Genomic DNA, 23,427 nt, shown 5'->3' on the forward strand with positions numbered 1-23,427 from the left:
AACAGGTCACAAATATTGCTGCTGTGATTGCACACTGTGTTATTTCACCTAATAGTTTATCAAAATTGGATTTGTCTCTCTCTCTTGCTCTCTCTCTCCCTCCAGGTCATTGAGGGTAACCCTGGCCTGTGTCTCAGTCAGTTAGTCTACCCTGTTATTAGAGGTCTGGGCGGATGGAGAGAACGACACAGGGGGAGATGGAGAGATTCAGCTGGCACACACACATTCTGGGGAAAACAGGATGATCAGTGGGAGAGAACAGGATGATCAGTGGGAGAGAGAAGGAATAGGGGACAAAAGAGAGGAGAGAGAGAGAGAGAAAGAGAGAACTAAAGAGAAAGAAAGACAGAGAGAGAGAGAACTAAAGAGAAAGAAAGACAGAGAGAGAGAGAAAGAGACAACTAAAGAGAAAGAAAGACAGAGAGAGAGAGAGAGAGACAACTAAAGAGAAAGAAAGACAGAGAGAGAGACACAACTAAAGAGAAAGAAAGACAGAGAGAGAGAGACACAACTAAAGAGAAAGAAAGACAGAGAGAGAGAGACACAACTAAAGAGAAAGAAAGACAGAGAGAGAGACACAACTAAAGAGAAAGAAAGACAGAGAGAGAGAGACACAACTAAAGAGAAAGAAAGACAGAGAGAGAGAGACACAACTAAAGAGAAAGAAAGACAGAGAGAGAGACAACTAAAGAGAAAGAAAGACAGAGAGAGAAAGAGACACAACTAAAGAGAAAGAAAGACAGAGAGAGAGACACAACACAAGAAAGAAGACAGAGAGAGAGACAACTAAAGAAAGAAAAGAAAGACAGAGAGAGAGAGACACAACTAAAGAGAAAGACACAACTAAAGAGAAAGAAAGACAGAGAGAGAGACAACTAAAGAGAAAGACAGAGAGAGAGAGACACAACTAAAGAGAAAGAAAGACAGAGAGAAAGACAACTAAAGAGAAAGAAAGACAGAGAGAGAGAGAGAGACACAACTAAAGAGAAAGAAAGACAGAGAGAGAGAGACACAGGATGATCTAAAGAGAGAGAAAGACAGAGAGAGAGAGACAACTAAAGAGAAAGAAAGACAGAGAGAGAGAGAGACAACTAAAGAGAAGAGAAAGACTAAAAGAGAGAGACAACTAAAGAGAAAGAAAGACAGAGAGAGACACAACTAAAGAGAAAGAAAGACAGAGAGAGAGAGAGACAACTAAAGAGAAAGAAAGACAGAGAGAGAGACAACTAAAAAGAAAGAACAGAGAGAGAGAGAGACAACTAAAGAGAAAGAAAGACAGAGAGAGAGAGACAAAGAAAAGAGAAAGAAAGACAGAGAGAGAGACACAACTAAAGAGAAAGAAAGACAGAGAGAGAGAGACAACTAAAGAGAAAGAAAGACAGAGAGAGAGAGAGAGAGACACAACTAAAGAGAAAGAAAGACAGAGAGAGAGAGACAACTAAAGAGAAAGAAAGACATAGAGAGAGAGAGAGAGAGAGACACAACTAAAGAGAAAGAAAGACAGAGAGAGAGAGACAACTAAAGAGAAAGAAAGACAGAAGAGAAAGAAAGACAGAGAGAGAGAGAGAGAGAGACACAACTAAAGAGAAAGAAAGAAAGAGAGAGACAACTAAAGAGAAAGAAAGAGACAGAGAGAGAGAGACACAACTAAAAGAAAGAAAGACAGAGAGAGAAAGAAAGAAAGACAGAGAGAGAGAGACACAACTAAAAGAAAGAAAGACAGAGAGAGAGAGAGACACAACTAAAGAGAAAGAAAGACAGAGAGAGAGAGACAACTAAAGAGAAAGAAAGACAGAGAGAGAGAGACACAACTAAAGAGAAAGACAGAAAGACACTAAAAGAGAAAAGAAAGAGAGAGAGAGAGACACAACTAAAGAGAAAGAAAGACAGAGAGAGAGAGACACAACTAAAGAGAAAGAAAGACAGAGAGAGAGACAACTAAAGAGAAAGAAAGACAGAGAGAGAGAGAGAGAGAGAGACACAACTAAAGAGAAAGAAAGACAGAGAGAGAGAGACAACTAAAGAGAAAGAAAGAGAGAGAGAGAGACACAACTAAAGAGAAGGAAAGACAGAGAGAGAGAGAGACAACTAAAGAGAAAGAAAGACAGAGAGAGAGAGAGAGAGACACACAACTAAAGAGAAAGAAAGACAGAGAGAGAGAGACAACTAAAGAGAAAGAAAGACAGAGAGAGACACAACTAAAGAGAAAGAAAGACAGAGAGAGAGAGAAGAGAGAGACAACTAAAGAGAAAGAAAAGAAGAGAGAGAGAGAGACAACTAAAGAGAAAGAAGACAGACACAACTAAAGAGAAAGAAAGACAGAGAGAGAGAGACAACTAAAGAGACAGAGAGAAAGACACAACTAAAAGAGAAAGAAAGACAGAGAGAGAGAGACACAACTAAAGAGAAAGAAAGACAGAGAGAGAGAGAGAGACAACTAAAGAGAAAGAAAGACAGAGAGACAACTAAAGAGAAAGAAAGAGAGAGAGAGAGAGACACAACTAAAGAGAAAGAAAGACAGAGAGAGAGAGACAACTAAAGAGAAAGAAAGACAGAGAGAGAGAGAGACAACTAAAGAGAAAGAAAGACAGAGAGAGAGAGAGACACAACTAAAGAGAAAGAAAGACAGAGAGAGAGAGAAAGACACAACTAAAGAGAAAGAAAAAGAGAGAGAGAGAGAGAGAGAGACACAACTAAAGAGAAAGAAAGAGAGAGAGAGAGACAACTAAAGAGAAAGAAAGAAAAGACAGAGAGAGAGAGAGAGACACACAACTAAAGAGAAAGAAAGACAGAGAGAGAGAGACAACTAAAGAGAGAGACAGAGAGAGTGGATACACAGACTAAAGCAAGAAAGACAGATTTGAAATCTATTATCAATGCTGGTCACTAGCTACAGGGCTATTTTTGAAAGTGTGGTGACAGTGTGTCAGACAGATTTGAAATCTATTATCACACAGTGTACAGGGCTATTGTTTGAGTGCCACAGCTGTGGCTGATCAGCCTGGTCATCAGCCAATAAGATCGCCCCCCCAGTCTCCGGAACCAATAGGATTACCCCTTCAGTTTTAGCGACCAATCAAAATCTTTTCCGTGGGGCAACAAGACGAAGATAGGGGGAGAGAGAAAGAAAAAGAGTGTGAGAGTGCATTGCTGCGTCTAGTAAATAATTACTAGCAACAATCTGGTCGATGAACAAGTAGAAAGAAAGGTGGAGGGAGAGGGGGAAGGAGAAATGTGTTCTGAAGCTCTGAGGAAACTGAACATTAAGAGAAAGAGACCACGAGGGAGAGGGGGAAGGAAGGAGAAATGAGTTCTGAAGCCCTGAGGAAACTGAACATTAAGAGAGCAAAAGAGACCACGAGGGAGAGGGGGAAGGAAGGAGAAATACAATAGTGAGACAGGCAATAGTGATGCGAGGGTTGACTCATAATGGGGTTATAGCTGCGGGGTGGGCGGGTTTAGGGTCATTAAATATCGTGTGGATGAAGGGCGGGTTTAACAAAGAGAAAACAATACCTTCATAAATCCATAATTGGATCATTCTTGTGCAATTTATCTATAGGCTAAATTTAGCCTAAAATAATGAAAGGAAACCCTATCTGGGATTAGTGCATTAGCCTAAATGTTAGGGCCTAAAGGTATGGGTGCCAAATAGCCTACAGACCAATCACCAAATCAGAGTTAGTGTTATGGGCGGGCCTTAGGTACGGTACGGTAGGTCCTTGCCCGTCCAAATAAAATATTGAAATATTTATCATTTATTTGACAGAGACGCAGGCAAACAGAAAGACGCATACATTTCAGGTAAAGCATTTGAGTGAGCGAAACAGCACCTCTTTGTCTCAGGATGTGTAGACCATGTATCTGATGCTGTCTGGACCAAAAGAGTATGGCATGTCATACTATGTCTGGCCAGACAGCATCAGATACATGAACTTCATATAGAGGGGCGCTGTTTCGCTCGCTCTGATACTTTCTCTGGTTTTAGCAGAGAGGAAGAGGCGAAGCGGGAGGGCTCACTCTCGCCTAATTCTGTCCAGTATAAACTCAATGTGTTTCTATGGGAATAATATGCAGACCTAAGCTTGTCGTCTGCCTTCCCACCTTTGGGACAGAGTCCCACTGTTAGGGTGGAGACGTAAGAACTCGTCATTATATAAGGATCTCTGGTTTCAGCTTCTTATGAATTGGAAAGTAATGTTGGCCGGTACACAGTTGGAATGCTGCATTTCTTTAAAGTAAATTGATGTTTTGCCAAAATGTTATAATTACTCCTGTCTAAATAAAATCATTAAAATACCTCACCGGGGAGCATGACTTGGCCATAGAGGATCATTAGCTTCTTTGAAAAAATGTGGATTGTTTCAAATCCCCAGTGTGTTTGGGAAGCCAGTGATTTGGGTAGTGGCAATAGGTCTAGCTGATTTGAGTTGCTGCTGTCAGTGAAATGCATCTAAAATATGTGTGAAGATGTGTCTTGAGTATAGTTAAACATATTGCATCAAGAAGAAGGGGAGGGGTGTGTGGCGAAGATATGATGCGTCTCTCTCCAGAATGCATCCATCTGTAGGAAAGTGCCCATTGTCTTAACACTTCCACCACTCATTTCTTCTTCACCTCACACAAGTCAACCAAGTCGTTTTTTTTAAACATCCATTGCGAATGTACAAATACTGAGGAATACTGAGGAACTCAATCCAACATTCCTGGCCTCCACCAAGCCGTGTGAAAGCTCAAAATATCATGATCTGATGATCCCATATATCCAATGGAAACGTAATAAAAAAATAGCTTTCTGTCCTGAGCTCACTGGGCAGGAAACTCTGAGGACACGCAATAGGCTAGTTGATACAATGTTGCAAGTTTGCTAGAGACAGACACAGTCTGGCTGGACCAAGTGATGATTTTATTCAATGTTTCACTTCACTAGCAATAGCTCAAGTCGAGACAGATCGAAAGTGAGGCAGAAAGGCGGAGTAGATGGATGAATGTGATTGAAAGAACTGACATTTTCATCAGGATATTTTCTACTGTTTGTATTTGTGGGCTTTGGGCTTCTGTATTTAATTAGTAATAGGACTTCTTACGGATCGGCGTCCCGTCAAAGGGACAGCTGTAATCATGCAGCACCTTGTGTCACGATCGCAGATTTTAGAGAAACAACAAATGTCGGTACATATACGTGTCTTATATCGACTGAAAGCTTACATTCTTGTTAATATAACTGCACTGTCCAATTTACAGTAGCTATTACTGGGGTAAAAAATGCCATGCTATTGTTTGAGGAGAGCAACAAAACTTTTTTTCACCACGATAGTTTTGAAAAATTTACCTCTGAAGGTGAAATGTGTACTTACATTTTGAAATCTTGCTATGATTTATCATCGAAAGGGTCTCAGAGATAACATAAAGTGTCGGTTTGTTAGATAAAATAAATGTTCATATCCTAAAAGGTCCATATAGCGCGATCGATTTTGTATTTCCACTCGTTCAATTTGCAAAGAAAGGAATCTGTGAAAATCTAACCCTAAACGTTGTTTCAACCAGTCAAATCACTTTTGGATGTATTCCTCAGAGATCCTAGAACATAACCAGACGTATCATTAGGAGTGTAGTATATCCTATAGGACACCAAATTTGGTCAGAGAATGACGCCTTCATGGCACGCAGATGACGTGGGCGGTCTTCACTTGAACGACTCTAACTTTGTCAAATAAGCACAAATCGGGGTCAAATAAAGCTGGCTACATAGCCAATGGGCTGGGCTTTACGGGAGTATCCGGAAACCCTGTATCTGTCGTAAAATGTAGCTACTAACCTTGTGCAACAGCATGCCTTTTCCTTTTGGACAAAAATGATAAGAATATTCAGAGTTATGAAAACTGGTTGGTTTGAAAATGTTGACCTTATAATATGGCTACTAATACTGGAAAAGCTAAATCAAAGAGCCAAGTATACAGATTTGACGATATTCTTGCAGAGAAATGTAATATTAATGCAAATGTCTCCTTCACGATTTGCCCAAATGTACCTGGGTGAATTCACACTAAATGTCATATAGTTCGCAAATACTTAAAGTTATCTGTCTGAAACTTTGCACATACACTGCTGCCATCTTGTGGACACCATCGGAACCAGAGTGATGGCTAGAACTGGGGCCTTTCTGTTGCATTTCAAAGATGGTGTATTTTCTTCTACCAGATCTATTGTGTTATATTCTCCGACATTCAATTCACATTTCAACAAACTTCAAAACTACAAATCCCTGCAAGCTCCTGCATGTCACCTTTAGCTGACACCTTTGCTAACAGGTATTGTGTCCGTTTAAAACTTGCACAAGCCTGTTCACAGAATTGTACATTTTAAAGAAATGTAGCCAATTTATTAATTGCTACATTTAGCTAACATTAGACAGTTAACCCAGAGATTCTTATCTTTGCCTCGATTCACCAGTCTTGTCCAGATCATCATGGCATTTGTAGTTCTTTATGATAGCAACACTAGCAGCTAATTTGTTTTTGGGGGTGGGGGGGGGGGTGTAAATACTGGCAAATATATTGATGAAAGTCACCTTGTCCTAGAGAGATTTTCACAGTTATCAAAACGTCACGCCAGGGTAAGCCTAAATGAAACACAGCCTTTATTTAAAGTGTTTCTAAAATCCGGTATGGGAAAAATGAATGGTGGAAAAACAATTGGAACCATTTCCCTGTTTGGCCACTAGGTTTTATGGCTATTATGACTCATACTGTGGTACTCTATGGTCTTTACTATTACAGTCATTTAAAAAAAAAATGTGAATGAACAAGCGTGTGCACACACAGGAGGTCCCGTGAAAAAACGTGCCCCCCTATGGAAATCAAAGGCCCATCCAACTGATTCGTTCTGCCGCCGGGTCTGGAATGGACAGAAAGCGTTTACGTCAATCCACGGATGCAAACAGGACAATGTCTGAGTTTAATTCAATAAGAGAAAAAACATGCAAAATGGAGAGTTGAAGATAAAGAGAAGGGAGGCCAGAAAATGTATGTTTGGGAAAGATTAGGTGCAGTGGTAAAAGAGGATGATGGCAGTGTGTTAAGTGTCATGATTGTGAGGCGCTATACAAATTCCACAGTCACAAGACGTGGACTTCAAATAGGCCTATAGCATGTCAAGGGAACTGTAGCCTACTGTTCAGATGGGCTAAATGGGAACTGAAATCTGGACACTGACTGTAGGTCTGTAACCTCTCACATAGCCTTAATATTAACTCCTGCAGAATTAACCATTTCTTGCAGTAAAATTATACACCAAATGTAGGTAAAATTTTAACTACGAAACAGGAGTGGAGAAATATGATTTCTTTCTTTCAGCATCTTGAGAGAATGCAAATGAAATTAGATACCATCTGTAGAGGTGTTATCTTTATCAGCATCATAAAAGCTGATTAGGAGAATTTCAACCACAAAATATGCATCCAAGCCAAACTGAAATCTAATCAGAAAAATGTTGGGTAATTTTCACAGTTTTCTATTTCCGGCCAAGTTATTGTCATTTGGAAATTTAGCACAGAAAATCTTTCCTATTGTTTTTTCTTTTCTTTTCAGTTATTGCGCTTTTAATTTATTTGTATTTTTTACAGTTATTGCAAAGAAGCGGACATGGTATAGAGAACTTTACAGATGTCAACTAGATTGAAGCATTTATTGTATCGATTTATGACCTAATTATTTAGTGTTCTAGGGCAGGGTTTCCCAAACTTGGTCCTGGCCTCCCCCCCCACTGGCTGCATGGTCTGGTTTTTGCCCTAGCACTACACAGTGATTCAAGGGCTCGCGAGTGGCGCAGCAGTCTAAGGCACTTCTTCTCAGTGCCAGAGGCATCACTACAAACCCTGGTTCACAACCGGCCGTGATTGGGAGTCCCATAGCGTGGCGCACAATTGGCCGAGCGTCGTCCGGGTTAGGGTTTGGCCGGGGTAGGCCGTCATTGTAAGTAAGAATTTGTTCTTAACTGACTTGCCTAGTTTAAAAAAAGGTTAAATAAAGAAAGTAACCAACTCATCATCAAGCTTGGATTATTTCAGAGTTCTGTCCTACTATCCAGGTCTCTATCCAAACAATTTGAGCTTCTATTTGTAAAGATCCACCTTTCCAGAAACAAGTCTATCACTGTTGCCGCTTGCTATAGACCACCCTCTGCCCCCAGCTGTGCCCTGGGCACCATATGTGAATTGATTGCCCCCCCATCTATCTTCAGAGCTCGTGCTGCGAGGTGACCTAAACTGGGACATGCTTAACACCCTGGCCATCCTACAATCTAAGCTTGATGCCCTCAATCTCACACAAATGATCAATGAACCCACCAGGTACAACCCCAAATCAGTAAACACAGGCACCCTCATAGATATCATCCTAACCAACTTTCCCGTCCAAAAACACCTCTGCTGTTTTCAACCAAGATCTCAGCTATCACTGCCTCATTGCCTGCATCCGTATTTTGTCTTCGGTCAAACAACCACCCCTCATCACTGTCAAATGCTCCCTAAAACACTTCAGCGAGCAGGCCTTTCTAATCGACCTGGCCCGGGTATCCTGGAAGGATATTGACCTCATCCCGTCAGAAGAGGATGCCTGGGTACCATCTTAAATAAGCATCACCATCTTAAATAGGCATGCCCCATTCAATTTGTTTTTAACCAGGAACAGATATAGCCCTTGGTTCTCTCCATACCTGCCTGCCCTTGACCAGCACAAAAACATCCTGTGGCGTTCTGCATTAGCATTGAATAGCCCCCGTGATATGCAACCTTTCAGGGAAGTTAGGAATCAATATACACAGGCAGTTAGGAAAGCTAAGGCTAGCTTTTTCAAGCAGAAATTTGCATCCTGTAGCACAAACTTAAAAATGTTCTGGGACACTGTACAGTCCATGGAGAATAAGAGCACCTCCTCCCAGATGCCCACTGCACTGAGGCTAGGAAACACTGTCACCACCGGTAAATCCACTATAATTGAGAATTTCAATAAGCATTTTTTGTACGGCTGGCCATGCTTTCCACCTGGCTACCCCTACCCCGATCAACAGCCCTCCACTCCCCACAACAACTAGCCCAAGCCTCCCCATTTTTCTATCCTACCCTGCCTTTTCTAAGGTCTTCGAAAGCCAAGTTAAACAGAATACCGACCATTTCAAATCCCACCGTACCTTCTCCGCTATGCAATCTGGTTTCAGAGTTGGTCATGGGTGCACCTCAGCCACGCTCAAGGTCCTAAACGATATCATAACGGCCATCGATAAGAGACATTACTGTGCAGCCATATTCATCGACCTGGCCAAGGCTTTCGACTCTGTCAATCACCACATTCTTATCGGTAGACTCAACAGCCTTGGTTTCTCAAATGACTGCCTTGCCTGTTTCACCAACTACTTCTCTGATAGAGTTCAGTGTGTTAAAAATGAGGGCCTGTTGTCCGGACCTCTGGCAGTCTCTATGGGGGTGCCACAGGGTTAAATTCTCGGGCCGACTCTCTTCTCTGTATACATCAATGATGTCACTCTTGCTGCTGGTGATTCTCTGATCCACCTCTACGCAGACGACACCATTCTGTATACATCTGGCCCTTTTTTGGACACTGTGTTAACTAACTTCCAGACGAGCTTCAATGCCATACAACACTCCTTCCGTGGCCTCCAACTGCTCTTAAATGCAAGTAAAACTAAATGCATGCTCTTCAACCGATCGCTGCCCGCACCTGCCCGCCTGTCCAACATCACTACTCTGGACGGTTCTGACTTTGTGGACAACTACAAATACCTAGGTGTCTGGTTAGACTGTAAACTCTCCTTCTCCTTCCTTCACATTAAGCATCTCCAATCCAAAATTAAATCTAGAATCGGCTTCCTATTTCGCAACGAAGCATCCTTCACTCATGCTGCCAAACATACCCTCGAAAAACTGACCATCCTACCGATCCTCGACTTCGGCAATGTCATTTACAAAATAGCCTCCAACACTCTACTCAACAAATTGGATGCAGTCTACCACTGTGCCATCCGTTTTGTCACCAAAAAGCCCCATATTCTACCCACCATTGCGACCTGAAAGCTCTTATTGGCTGGCCCTCGCTTCATACTCGTCGCCAAACCCACTGGCTCCAGATCATCTACAAGTCTCTGCTAGATAAAGTCTCGCCTTATCTCAGCTCACTGGTCACCATAGCAGCACCCACCTGTAGCACATGCTCCAGCAGGTATATGTCACTGGTCACCCCCAAAGCCAATTCTTCCTTTGGCCGCCTTTCCTACCAGTTCTCTGTTGCCAATGACTGGAACTAAATGTAACAATCACTGAAGCTGGAGACTCATATCTCCCTCATTAGCTTTAAGCACCAGCTGTCAGAGCAGCTCACAGATCACTGCACCTGTACATAGCCTATCTGTAAACAGCCAATCTATCTACCTACCTCATCCCCATACTGGTATTTATTTATTTATTTATTTTGCTCCATTGCACCCCAGTATCTCTACCTGCACAATCATCTTTTGCTGATCTACCATTACAGTGTTTAATTGCTATATTGTAATTACTTCGCCACTATGGCCTATTTATTTCCTTAACTTACCTCATTTGCACTCACTGTATATAGACATTTTCTACTGTATTATTGACTGCATGTTTGTTTTACTCCATGTGTAACTCTGTGTTGTTGTATGTGTTACTGCTCTGTTTTTTCTTGGCCAGGTCTCAGTTGTAAATGAGAACTTGTTCTCAACTAGCCTACCTGGTTAAATAAAGGTTAAATAAAAAAAATATAGATTTTTTTAAAATCAGCTGTGTATTGCTAGGTCTAAAACCAAAACGTGCCCCCGGGGGAAGGCCTCATTCTAAAATTGATTAAACACTTTTTTCCTTCATCAATCTACACAAAATACACAAAAATTACAAAGCAAAAAAAACAAGTTTTTAGAAATGTTAGCAAATGTAAAAACAGAAAAAACATTTACATACGTATTCAGACCCTTTACTCAGTACTTTGTTTAAGTACCTTTTGGCAGCGATTACTGCCTCGAGTCTTCTTGGGTATGACGCTACAAGATTGGCACACCTGTATTTGGTGAGTTTCTCCCATTCGTCTCTGCAGATCCTCTCAAGCTCTGTCAGGTTTGATGGGGAGCATCGCTGCACAGCTATTTTCATGTCTCTTCAGAGATGACTTCTGTGTTTCCTCTGACACCTTGGTGCGGCTGGCTTCCGGGTTAAGCATGTGGGTGTTAAGAAACGTGGTTTGGCGGGTCAGGTTTCCGATGACGCATTACTCAACCTTCACCTCCCGAGCCCGTTGGGGAGTTGCAGCGATGAGAGAAGATCGAAAATTGGGGAGAAAAATGGGGTATAATCAAAAACCAGATTCCTAACTCAGTTGCCGGAGGTGAAGGAAACCGCTCAGGGATTTCACCATGAGTACCACTATTCATATTTTCAAACATGGTTGTGACTTAAATCGGAATGAAAATCTATGGAAAGATTTAAGTCTTAAGTTGAAAATGGCTGTCTAGCAATGATCAACAAGCAACTTGAAGGATATTTAAATGAGTATTGGGCAAGGGGTAGCCTAGTGGTTAGAGCATTGGACTAGTAACCGAAAGGTTGCAAGTTCAAATCCTTTAGCTGACAAGGTACATACACTGTATCTGTTGTTCTGCCCCTGAACAGGCAGTTAACCTACTGTTCCTAGGTTGTCATTGAAAATAAGAATTTGTTCTTAACTGACTTGCCTAGTTAAATAAAAAATATTTTACAATCCAGCTGTGCAAAGCTCTTAGGGACTTACCCAGAAAATCGCTGCCAAAGGCGATTCTGACATGTATTTACTCAGGGGGTTGAATACTTATATAATCAAGATGTATTTGTGTTTTATTTTCCATTCATTGAAAATACACCCCCCCACTTTAACATTACAAAGTATTTTGTGTAGATCGTTGACAAAAAATGACAATTCAATCCACTTGAATCCCACTTTTTAACACAGCAAAATTTGTAAAAAAGTCAAGGAGTGTGAATACTTTTGAGGCACTATAAATCTGGCAAAAAAAGATCCTGCACCATCAAAAAAATCATTCCACTGTCTTTGATTGTAGCCTAGAGTGCATTTTCTATACTGAAAAATATATATAAAAGCAACAATTAACATTAAATTCTCTGGCAACAGCTCTGCTGGACATTCCTGCAGTCAGCATGCCAATTGCATGCTCCTTCAAAACCTGAGACATCTGTGGCATTGTGTTTTGTGACAAAACTGCACATTTTAGAGTGGCCTTTTATTGTCCTCAGCACAAGGTGCACCTGTGTAATGGAGCATTTCTGGAATCTTATATTTCAGCTCATGAAACATGGGACCAGCACGTTACCTGTTGCATGTATCTTTTTGTTCAGTGTATATGTTAGCAGGTTCGGGTCGGGTGTAGGCCTCAGATTTTCACTTTATTTTCACTTTACAGTCGTGCAGTTGCCAAAGGTTATTAACATTTGCGATGGGTGCGGGTAAACAAACAGCTGACCCGCGCCCCACTAAACCCATAAGTAAAGAAATGGGGAAAAGGGAAGGAGCGAGAATGCCAGAACGAGCTCAGTGTAGAGAGCGAGCAAGGGGGAGATAAATGACACCGTGTAACACTGATGGCATCTCTAGTGACAATCCTCTCTGTCTCTGTCAGGATGTAGTGACACCTGCATCTATCACACACACATTAACCTGACACACACACAGATTCACATCCTAGACCCCCCCCCCCTTCTCACAAACGGTCTGTCTGTCTGTAATGTGTAGTGTTAGTGTTGGAGAATGTCATGTTTATATGTTAATATGATAGTGTTTTATCATTAGGAGCCCTTACTTATCACCCTTCCTATGTCCTGCTCTGGAGAATGGGAATCAGCTTTTGGGAATCCTAGGAATTCCAATACAGCCCTCCAACACTAACCCCAGTTGGAGAATGCCAGTGATGCAATGTATGTGGGCACGCCCCTATGCTATCCCAAACCTAACATTACCCAAACCGGCCTGACCCATTCTCTCTGTCTGGCCCCTCATAGATGCTCCTTTAACAGTTTGTTTCAGATCAGTTTTCATGAGTTTAATTCTGACCATAACCATTATGTGATTAGCACTAACAGGCTCTGGATCAGCATGTTATATCAACATGTATGCTGTAGGGTTAGTTTGTTTGTGTGTGTGCTGGTATGAAGGCAACTTCTGTCCTTCCTCTGCTTTCCCTTTCCATCTGTCTCTGTCCTGGCCCGTGGCACATACTGACTGACACACACACATTTTCATCTGTGTGTTGCGTAAATTCCTCTGCTGCTGCAAGGAACTAATGCTCACTTGACCTATTGGAGCCTTCCTTCGTATGCAGCCTTTAGTGTGTGTCTCTCTCTCTCTCTCTCTCTCTCTACCTCTACCTATCTCTCTACCTATCTCTCTACCTCTCTCTTTCTCTCTCTCTCTCTCTCTCTCTCTCTCTCTACCTCTACCTATCTCTCTACCTCTCTCTTTCTCTCTCTCTCTCCCTCTCTCTCTCTCTCTCTCTACCTCTACCTCTCTCTCTACCTCTCTCTTTCTCTCTCTCTCTCTCTCTACCTCTACCTCTCTCTTTCTCTCTCTCTCTCTCTCTCTCTCTCTCTCTCTCTCTCTCTCTCTCTCTCTCTCTCTACCTCTACCTCTCCTCTCTCTCTCTCTCTCTCTCTCTACCTCTACCTCTCTCTCTACCTCTCTCTTTTCTCTCTCTCTCTCTCTCTACCTCTACCTCTCTCTCTACCTCTCTCTTTCTCTCTCTCTCTCTCTCTCTCTCTCTCTCTCTCTACCTCTCTCTCTCTCTCTACCTCTCTCTCTCTCTCTCTCTCTCTCTCTCTCCTATCTCTCTACCTCTCTCTCTCTCTCTCTCTACTCTCTACCTATCTCTCTACCTCTCTCTCTCTCTCTCTCTCTCTCTCTCTCTCTCTACCTCTACCTCTCTCTCTCTCTCTCTCTCTCTCTCTCTCTACCTCTCTCTCTCTCTCTCTCTCTCTCTCTCTCTCTCTCTCTCCTCTCTCTCTCTCTCTCTCTCTCTCTCTACCCTCTCTACCTCTCTCTCTCCTCTCTCTCTACCTCTCCTCTTCTCTCTCTCTCTCTCTCTACCTCTACCTCTCTCTCTCTCTCTCTCTACCTCTCTCTCTCTCTCTACCTCTCTACCCTCTACCTCTCTCTCTACCTCTCTCTCTCTCTCTCTCTCTCTCTCTCTCTCTCTCTCTCTCTCTCTCCCTCTCCCTCTACCTCTCTCTCTCTCTACCTCTACCTCTCTCTCTCTCTCTCTCTCTCTCTCTCTCTCTCTCTCTCTCTCTCTCCCCCCAGTGTTAGTCCTACATAGAGAGAGATTGATTTGGTCTTTCCTTATTTGCCCTGAAATCAAACACGCAGGCCCTGTGCTGATGTTGACCGTGAACCCGATGCCATGATCCTCATTCTCAGGATGAACGACGTATGGAATGGTGAAGTTCAGTAACAAGGACACACACACTGTAAACAGGATTATTTGACCTGTTGTCCCTTGGTCACGTAGGTATGACAGTTTCCCTAGATGCCAGACATAGATTGAAGAGATCTACAGCTACTCTATCATGTGACCTGCTGGGCTCTGAGTAACTCCTCACCCCAATAACCCCCTCATACTCCCTCTATCCTTCCTATCTCTCCTTCTCTCTACTTCTCTCTCCTTCACTGCTGGAGGTGGTTGTGGTTCTGTTGGTCTGTCTCTGACCATTGTCTGACCGCTGTCTTGCGGTCATGGCAGGACTAAATGTTATCTTCCATGTTCTGTATGGGATGTTTACTAGAGACGGCTATATTACCCAGGACAGGACCAATGCTGCTAAGACTAGGTCTTTATAGGCATGCTAATAGTGAACACAGACGTTATAGTAACACACATTGGGCATTTTAAGCCAATGGTTGAGCACAATATGTTACTGTACGTATTATGGATGCATGCATCCATCTGAGGTCTTCCACCAACTTAGACAGACAGACAGTAATCAGACAGACAGTCTTTATTACTGTCTGTCTGTGTCTGTCTGTCTGTCTGTCTGTCTGTCTGTCTGTCTGTCTGTCTGTCTGTCTGTCTGTCCGTCCGTCCGTCCGTCCGTCCGTCCGTCCGTCCGTCCGCCGCTCCTCACACTTTTTAAGAAGCTTCTCTCTAATCCCCCTCCCCCCACACACACACAGTCACACACACAGTCACACATACACACAGAGTGCAGCGCTGGCACATTTAGGGGTCCACATTCAAGGTCTGTGTCTGACCACTGTCAGGATTACTTCATATGCCCCCCATTCTCTTATCCCTCTCACTGACACACACACACACACTGAGGGAGTTAAGACGTGAGATTAAGAACAGTCTGGGTAGAAGCCTGTTCCTCTCCTAAACCCACACAGGACAGCAGTTCACACATGAGGGGCTGCAAGCTACTTAGCTTAGCATACATTAGCCTAGCTTAGCACCACTTCTTAAAAGCAATACACTTTTTTTGTTTTATCCCAAAAAAGTGTCTCTTAGCCTTGATTAGCCTAATTTTGCTAGCGTAGCATTGTGGGTCTAATGCTAGTTTCTCACAATGCAATGAGTATTATTTTGTCGTAGCTTAGCATTGTAATGTAGGTTAGCTGGGTGGGGGTTGTGTTAGCAGAGGTGGTAGTTCCTCATGTTCCCTGGCCGGTTGGAGTTACAGACTTTGGAATACTTGGAATGTACAGTACCATGCAGACGTGTTGGTACTGGGGGAGGATAACATCATCACTGATGACCAATCACGTGTGGCAGTATGCTCAGACAGGCTCCGCCCTCATCCAGCTGACAGGTATGCTGTTGATGCCGATTGGTGCCAAACTTTTTGGATGCATCTGAAATGAAAAAGTCTAAGTCGCATCCTTGGGACTTACAACTCTGACATAGCCCATTGACGTTTAAATTGATAACAGTTAAGGTAAGAGTTAAGGTTAGGTTTAGGTAAGGCTAATGGTTAAGGTTTGGGTTAGGATTTAGGTCGGGGACCTCAGAATGTTCCCACTTAGCACCTACCCGTCTGAAATGGCAACAGGTTCCTTTTAAATGAAATGAAATGGTATTTGTCACATGCTTCGTAAACAACAGGTGTGGACTAATGGTGAAATACTTTCTTACGGGCCCCTCCCAACAATGCAGAGAGAATGAAAATAGTAGAAAAGTAAGAATTGATACACAATGAGTATATGTGTGTGTTAGAGGTCGACCGATTATGATTCTTCAACGCCGATACCGATACCGATTATTTATTCATTTGTAATAATGACAATTACAACAATACTGAATGAACACTTATTTGAACTTAATATAATACATTAATAAAATCCATTTAGCCTAAAGTAAATAATGAAACATGTTCAATTTGGTTTAAATAATGCAAAAACAAAGTGTTGGAGAAGAAAGTAAAAGTGCAACATGTTCCATGTAAAATATGTGCCATGTAAGAAAGCTAACGTTTCAGTTCCTTGCTCAGAACATGAGAACATATGAAAGCTGGTGGTTCCTTTTAACACGAGTCTTCAATATTCCCAGGTAAGAAGTTTTAGGTTGTAGTTATTATAGGAATTATAGGACTATTTCCCTCTATGCCATTTCTATTTCATTAACCTTTGACTATTGGATTTTCTTATAGGCACTTTAGTATTGCCAGTGTAACCGTATAGCTTCCGTCCCTCTCCTCGCTCCTCCCTGGGCTCGAACCAGCAATAAAACGACAATTAGCATGCACTAACTAGCTAGCCATTTCACTTCGGTTACACAAGCCTCATCTCGGGAGTTCATAGGCTTGAAGTCATAAACAGCGCAATGCTTGACGCACAACGAAGAGCTGCTGGCAAAATGCACGAAAGTGCTGTTTAAATGAATGTTGACGCGCCTGCTTCTGCCTACTACCGCTCAGTCAGATACTTGTATGCTCAGTCAGATTATATGCAACGCAGGACACGCTAGATAATATCTAGTAATATCATCAACCATGTGTAGTTAACTAGTGATTATGATTGATTGTTTTTTATAAGATCAATTTAATGCTAGCTAGCAACTTACCTTGGCTTACTGCATTCACGTAACAGTCTCCTTGTGGAATGCAACGAGAGAGAGGCAGGTCGTTATTGCGTTGGACTAGTTAACTATAAGGTTGCAAGATTAGTTCCCCGAGCTGACAAGGTGAAAATCTGTCATTCTGCCCCTGAACAAGGCAGTTAACCCACGGTTCCTAGGCCGTCATTGAAAATAAGAATGTGTTATTAACTGACTTGCCTAGTTAAATAAAGATTAAATAAAGCTGAAAAAAAAAAAATTAAATCGGCAAATCGGCGCCCAAAAATATCGATTTCCGATTGTTATGAAAACACGAAATCGGCCCTAATTAATCGGGCATTCCGATTAATCGTTCGACCTCTAGTGTGTGTGTGTATATATATATATATATATAAATGTCAGGACTTGTGAAAAACTGAGTTTAAATGTATTTGGCTAAGGTGTATGCAACGTGTGTGTGTATATGTATGTACACACACACACACACACACACACACACACACACACACACACACACACACACACACACACACACACACACCTGAGCCAAATACATTTAAACTCCATTTTTCACAAGTCCTGACATTTTAATCCTAGTAAAAATTCCCTGTCTTAGGTCAGTTAGATCACCACTTTATTTTAAGAATGTGAAATGTCAGAATAATAGCAGAAAGAATGATTTATTTCAGCTTTTATTTCTTTCATCACAATCCCAGTGGGTCAGAAGTTTACATACACTCAATTAGTATTTGATAGCATTGCCTTTAAATTGTTTTACTTGGATCAAACGTTTCAAGTAGCCTTCCACAAGCTTCTCACAATAAGTTGGGTGAATTTTGGCACATTCCTCCTGACAGAGCTGGTGTAACTGAGTCAGGATTGTAGGCCTCCTTGCTCGCACACGCTTTCTCGGTTCTGCCCAATAATGTTCTATAGGATTGAGGTCAGGGCTTTGTGATGGCCACTCCAATCCCTTGATTTTGTTGTCCTTAAGCCATTTTGCCACAACTTTGGAAGTATGCTGTGGGTCATTGTCCATTTGGAAGACCCATTTGCGACCAAAGTTTTAACTTTCTGACTGATGTCTTGAGATGTTGCTTCAATATATCCACGTAATTTTCCTCCCTCGTGATGCCATCTATTTTGTGTGCACCAGTCCCTCTTGCAGCAAAACACCCCCAGAACATGATGCTGCCACCCTCATGCTTCACGGTTGGGATGGTGTTCTTCGGCTTGCAAGCCTCCCCCTTTTTACTCCAAACATAACAATGGTCATTATGGCCAAACAGTTCTATTTTTGTTTCATCAGACCAGAGGACATTTCTCCAGAAAGTATGATCTTTATATAAGAAATAATTATCATTATATAAGAAATAAGAGCCATTTCAGATTCACCCTTTGATCAGGAGAGGAAGTCTCTTTTAGAGTATTGAGATGCACGATCTGTCACGGCTTTCTTCTGTTGGAGAGGCGGACCAAAACGCAGCGTGGTTATTTCGATACATATTTAATAAAGATGAAAATAGAACAATATACAAAAACAAGAAACGTGAAAAAGCGAACACAAAGACAGGAACAATCACCCACAAAACCCAACATCAAACAGGCTACCTAAATATGGTTCCCAATCAGAGACAATGACTAACACCTGCCTCTGATTGAGAACCATATCAGGCCGAAAAACCGAAACAGACCAAGAAGACATCCAACATAGAATGCCCACTCAGATCACACCCTGCCCTAACAAAACATAGAACATACAGAGCAAACTATGGTCAGGGTGTGACAGTATCCCCCCCAAGGTGCGGACTCCGGCCGCAAAACCTGAACCTATTAGGGAGGGTCTGGGTGGGCATCTGTCCGCGGTGGCGGCTCTGGTGCTGGACGTGGCCCCCACTTCACCATAGTCTTCCTCCGCCCCATTGTCCGCTTCCGTGGCCTCCTAACCACGGCGACCCTTCTAAATGAACCCACTGGACAGAGGGGCAGCTCGGGACAGAGGGGCAGCTCGGGACAGAGGGGCAGCTCCGTACTGGCTGACGACTCTGGCAGATCCTGGCTGACTGGCGGCTCTGGCAGATCCTGGCTGAATGGCGGCTCTGGCAGATCCTGGCTGACTGCTGGCGGATCCTGGCTGACTGGCGGCACTGGCGGCTCCTGGCTGACTGGCGGCTCCTGGCAGACTGGCGGCGCTGGGCAGACGGGTAGCTCAGGCGGCGCTGGGCAGACTGGAGACTCCGGCAGTGCTGGAGAGGAGGAAGGCTCCGGCAACGCTGGACAGGCGGGAGACTCCGGCTGCGCTGGAGAGGAGGAAGGCTCTGGCAGCGCTGGACAGGCTGGAGACTCCGGCAGCGCTGGAGAGGAGGAAGGCTCTGCCAGCACTGGACAGGCGGGAGCACCTGTAGGGATGAGACGGAGAGACAGCCTGGTGCGGGGGGCTGCCACCGGAGGGCTGGTGCATGGAGGTGGTACCGGATAGACCGGACCGTGCAGGCGCACTTGAGCTCTTGAGCATCGAGCCTGCCCAACCTTACCTGGTTGCATGCTCCCGGTCGCCCTGCCAGTGCGGCGAGGTGGAATAGCCCGCACTGGGCTATGCAGGCAAACCGGGGACACCATGCACAAGGCTGGTGCCATGTAAGCCGGCCCAAGGAGACGCACTGGAGACCAGATGCGTAGAGCCGGCTTCATGGCACTTGGCTCGATACCCACTCTAGCCCGGCCGATACGCGGAGCTGGTATGTACCGCACCGGGCTATACACCCGCACTGGGGACACCGTGCGCTCCACAGCATAACACGGTGCCTGCCCGGTCTCTCTTGCCCTCCGGTAAGCACAGGAAGTTGGCGCAGGTCTCCTACCTGGCTTCGCCATACGTCCTGTGTGCTTCCCCCCGAAGGCATTTTTGGGGCTGCCTCTCGGGCTTCCTTGCCAGCCGTATTCCCTCATATTGCCGGCTCCTCTCTCCGGCTGCCTCTGCTCTCCTAAGTGCCTCCACCTGTTCCCATGGAATGCGATCCTTTCCCGCCAGGATCTCCTTCCATGTGTAGCAACCCTTGCCGTCCAACACATCATCCCATGTCCATTCCTCCTTGCGCTGCTCCTGCTTCCGCTGCCTGTCACCACACCGCTTGGTCCTGTTGTGGTGGGTGATTCTGTCACGGCTTTCTTCTGTTGAAGGAGAGGCGGATCAAAACGCAGCGTGGTTATTTCGATACATCTTTAATAAAGCTGAAAATAGAACAATATAAAAAAACAAGAAACGTGAAAAGCCCGAAAACAGCCCTATCTGGTCAGGAAGAAGACAGGAACAATCACCCACAAAACCCAACACCAAACAGGCTACCTAAATATGGTTCCCAATCAGAGACAATGACTAACACCTGCCTCTGATTGAGAACCATATCAGGCCCAAACACAGAAACAGACCAACAAGGCATCCAACACAGAATGCCCACTCAGATCACACCCTGACCTAACAAAACATAGAACATACAGAGCAAACTATGGTCAGGGTGTGACACGATCCCACTGTCACCTCTTTCCTTTTGAATGGTAAAGTAAAGGTTAAAGATGGCCACTCTTTCAAAACTGAAGTGTGAATAAGGTAGGGAGAGAGAGGACAGAGAGGGGAAAAGAATGACCGTCCCTCCGTCCTTGTCCGTCTGCTGTGGTTGAGTCAGGGTGACATCATCGTCTGCAGCGGCATTGTAGATTTTTTACTTTCCTTCTTTCTTTTCTCCTTCACTAATTTTATTTGCTCGTACATCCCGTCTATCACTTCTCAGCTGCTTTCATCAGTCCTCAACTCTCTCATTCTGTTTTTCTCTTTCTATATATACTCTCTCTTTGTGGCCCTTTTGTATCAGATATTGTCTGTGTGTGTGCAGTTGTTACGGCGATCCTATGGATTCTGGCCAGTGTCCAGCTGGTCACATAAGTCATGTAAAGATGTGTGCAAGAAACACAGTAGGATGCGTTATGTCTGTGTGTGCACTGTATTTAAAGCAATTAGCTGTTTTAATTTCCTAATAAAATGCACCGGGGGATTATCGACCCAATGACCTACACACACATACCCCCCCCGACTGGGTATGGTTGTGGGAGTGTAGAAAGTGTTCCAGAAGCTCACCACAGGGGCAGCTAAATATAGAGGAGCTCAGGTCATAACACACTAGAAATAAAACTGGAATTATTATGGAATACAGAGCAGGGCCAAGGAACACACACACACACACACCGATGGAAAGACGGTCTGGAGCACAGCGACACAGACACACACACACCGATGGAAAGACGGTCTGGAGCACAGCAACACAGACACACACATACACACACACACACACCGATGGAAAGACGGTCTGGAGCACAGCGACACAGGCACATACACACACACACACACACACACACACACACACACACACACACACACACACACACACACACAGATGGAAAGACGGTCTGGAGCACAGCGACACAAACACACACATACATACACGCACACATACACACACACGCACACACACACAGATGGAAAGACGGTCTGGAGCACAGCGACACATACACACACATACTCCTGCTTCCTACAGGCAGACTATTAGGAGCCTGTCCGAGTCTGGTCGCAAGTCTCCCATCTGACTTAATTGATGTTTGTGTGTGTGTGTGTGTTTTATAATTGAGTACTGGAGGGCTAGAGCTCTGAGGAACAATACGGTAACAGTTTAGTGAATTCGCAGAGAACTACAAGGCTTTCACTGCAAAACATTATTATCTCCACTACCTACGACACACACACACACACACACACCGTAAAGATAGTCATTGAGTTGGACAGCTGACGGTGTGTTTGTTCCATGATCTCCTGATCGATCCATCCCTAAATCTCATATTTAAAATGATTGTGTTATTATTATGATTAGACCAGTGGAGGCTGCTGAGGGGAGGACGGCTCATAATAATGGCTGGAATGAGACAAATGGAATGGCATCAAACACATAGAAACCATGTGTTTGATCCCATTCCACTAATTCCACTCCAGCCATTACCACGGGCCCATCCTCCCCAATGAAGGTGCCACCAACCTCCCTTGGACTCAGACAGACAGACAGACGGCATGATCGGCACATTTCAGTGATGAGTGAAGGATACAGGCTTTTATCACCCTTTCGTTGGACGTCTGTAAATGATCCAAAATGGGCCATTGTGTCAAACAGAACATGTTGTTGCAAACAAATTCATAGGATAGCTACATGCCCTAAAAGGCTGAACACGTATACAATGTTTGCAGTGCAGTGCCAGTGCACTCAGTCGCATTGATTCCCACGCCACCAGTTTATTTACTCATTGTTTTATTTTACCTTTATTTAACTAGTCAACTTGTGTCTTGTCATTCCCAGTGGAACAGGACATCAGTTCCATTGATCATTTTGTTGTTATGTGTCTCTCCCTGCATCTCTCACTCATCTCTTTCTTTCCCCTGTTATCACCATACGAAGGTATCTATTTTGTATGGAATATATATATAAAAGGTAATTTAATATAAGATTGGTCTTAAAGATACATGTGCTGATGTTTTTATTTTCCTAAATAAAGACATTTCAGGAAGTATACATTGTTAATATAAGTGGAGAAGGTATGATACAACTGACGTCATCATGATCATGAGCTACACAGTGTGAGGAGCAGTGTTCACTGGGAGTACTGAAAATCAAATCTCATTTTATTTGTCACATTCACATGTTTAGCAGATGTTATTGTGAGTGTAGCGCAATGCTTGTGTCTCCAACAGTGCAGTAATATCTAACAGTAATAGCTAACAATTTCACAACAATACACACAAATCTAAAGTAAAGGAATGGAATTAAGAATTTATAAATATTTGGGTGAGCAATGTCAGAGCGGCATAGTATAAGATACAGTAGAATAGGACAGAATACAGTATGTACATATGAGATGAGTAATGAAAAATATGTAAACATTATTAAAGTGACTAGTGTTCCGTTATTAAAGTGGCCAGTGTTTCCAAGTCTATGTATATAGGGCAGCAGCCTCTAATGTGCTAGTGATGGCTATTTAACTTTATTTAACAGTCTTATGGCCTTGAGATAGAAGCTGTTTTTCTCTCTGTCTCTCGGTTCCAGCTTTGATGCACCTGTACTGACCTCGCCTTCTGGATGGTAGCGGGGTGAGTAGGCAGTGGCTCTGGTGGTTGTTGTCCTTGATTATCTTTTTGGCCTTCCTGTGACATTGGGTGTTGTAGGTGTCCTGGAGGGCATGTAGTTTGCCCCCGGTGATGCTTTGGGCAGA

General features: G+C 43.5%; 1 pseudogene; it reads left to right on the forward strand.

Moving 5' to 3' along the window:
- Nucleotides 1-23,427, forward strand: part of LOC115128801 (triple functional domain protein-like) — a 141,183-nt pseudogene that overhangs the window by 10,181 nt on the left and 107,575 nt on the right.

The sequence above is a fragment of the Oncorhynchus nerka genome, linkage group LG4 (assembly GCF_034236695.1).
Source record: "Oncorhynchus nerka isolate Pitt River linkage group LG4, Oner_Uvic_2.0, whole genome shotgun sequence".
Classification (NCBI taxonomy): Eukaryota; Metazoa; Chordata; class Actinopteri; order Salmoniformes; family Salmonidae; genus Oncorhynchus; species Oncorhynchus nerka.